The sequence below is a fragment of the Microcebus murinus genome, unplaced genomic scaffold (assembly GCF_040939455.1).
Source record: "Microcebus murinus isolate Inina unplaced genomic scaffold, M.murinus_Inina_mat1.0 scaf019_hap2_Mmur4.0, whole genome shotgun sequence".
Taxonomy (NCBI): domain Eukaryota; kingdom Metazoa; phylum Chordata; class Mammalia; order Primates; family Cheirogaleidae; genus Microcebus; species Microcebus murinus.
This window is the reverse complement of record NW_027438965.1, coordinates 288,492-290,254: the sequence shown is the minus strand read 5'-3', so window position 1 is coordinate 290,254 and position 1,763 is coordinate 288,492. Positions and strand designations below refer to the sequence as shown.

The window sequence follows — 1,763 nt, the reverse complement described above, 5'->3', positions numbered from 1 at the left end:
ACCTGGGGCGTTGGGAACTCCCTGGCTTCTCCTTGGCTTAACATCTGGAGCTGCTTGTGAATCGTGCCGCCACACACACCCGAGTGCAGGTGTCTTCTGCACAGACTGCGGGCCTCGCTCTTCTGAATGCCGCTAGCTCGCCACCCACCCACGGGTGAACCTGGTCAGGGTACTTTCTCTCGGGGGCAGACTCTCATCCTGGCGGGCTACCGGTGTTTCTGTTTGCTCGTTTCTTTCTTCCATTTCGGGAAAGGCTTCCTTACTGGGTGTGGAAATCTCCTATGCCTTTCCTCGCCTATTCTGTCAGCTTTAAAATTCTCTTTCAGTTGCCACCCTCACAGATGGATTAGGAAACTCTTTCCGGTGCACTCATTAGTGAAATGACCTCAATGAAGCTGGAATCCAATATCTAATCGCCGATTTTTAGCGAGTCCACACGCCAGGGTGGTCGGGGTCCAATGCAGCCCCGGCCAGGCCCAGGCCCCTTGGACTGGGCCACAGGAGGACACAGAGGAGGGTCCCGGCCCCCACGGTCGCGTTGCCGGCAGTTCTCCAAGGGCTTGGGCGTTTTCCAGAGGTAGGAGATGGAGGGGACTGATTTCTTCAGCGCCCCACAAACCACGCCACCCCACCCATGGGACACATCCCTAGAGAGAGAGAGAGACGCCCCATACACTCGCTCCCCTCCCCCATGCGCTGTGCCCCAGCCCGGGCCCGGGGGAATAGGCGGCAGCCCACCCACAGGGTGGGGGGCACAGCTGAAAGGGGTTGTCGGGGATGGCGGCCCCTGCCTGGGGTCAAAGGGCGGGCGACCCGCGCGTGCGCAATCGGCGGCGGCGGCGGCGGCGGCGGCGGCGGCGGCGGCGGCGGCGGCGGCGGCCAGGAGCTGGGGGTGGGCCAGGCGAGGAGAGGAAGGGGGCTGGAAGGTCTCCACCTTGGCGAGTCCAGCCGTGGAGGCGCATCTTGTGTGAGTGTGAGTGAGTGAGTGTGAGTGTGTGTGTGTGTGTGTGTGTGTGTGTATAGAGAGACAGCCCCCCACCCCGGCCCGCCGCTCCCTGCCCGCCCCGCCCCGCCTGTCACCCCCGTCCCTCGGAGCCCGCCGGACCCGGCCGGTGAACTCAACAGGCCCGGCCCGGTGCGGGTCAGCGCCGGCGCGGGGCCTGGGGCGGGGGGAGGAGGCGGCGGGGAAGCGCAGAGAGGCTCGGCTTCTTGAGCGGGGCAGGGGCGCCCTCCGCCGTCTAGGGCCACACCACCCTGAACGCGCCCGATCTCGTCTGGTCTCGGAAGCTAAGCAGGGTCGGGCCTGGTTAGTACTTGGATGGGAGACCGCCTGGGAATACCGGGTGCCGTAGGCTTCTTCTTTTTTTTTTTTTTGTTTTGCCTCTTGTTCTGTCCCCTTTCTGGGAGCGAGTCGGCGGCCCGGGGTGGGGGTCACCCCCACCCTCAGCGCCCGCCGCGGTGCCTGGCGCCCCAGCCCGCACCGTGGGGCCTCCTCTTGTCCCAAGCCGCGACACCGCCGTCACGCGGCAGCATGCGTGGCTTCTGGACTGTCAGGTCTCAGACCAAAGGTCTGCTCTGTGGGAACCGACACGCTGGAGGAAACCTTGAGAGTCTGAGAGGGGAGGGAGTTCCAGAAGAAGGCCAGGATGTCATTTTGAGGGAGTATGTGACCAGAACTCGTCCCGTTGCTTTTGGGGTTCTATGGGCTACACGTAGGAATCTTTGGTGGTGGCACCTGATGTTGGGGGATCCGGAGTCACACC

General features: G+C 64.1%; 1 non-coding gene across 1 annotated transcript; it reads left to right on the top strand.

The window, feature by feature from the left end:
- Window positions 1–1,236: 1,236 nt before the first annotated feature.
- On the top strand, window positions 1,237–1,355 carry LOC142867638 (5S ribosomal RNA). Its single transcript, XR_012916992.1, has one exon. It is a non-coding gene; the product is annotated as a 5S ribosomal RNA (ribosomal RNA).
- Window positions 1,356–1,763: the final 408 nt, after the last annotated feature.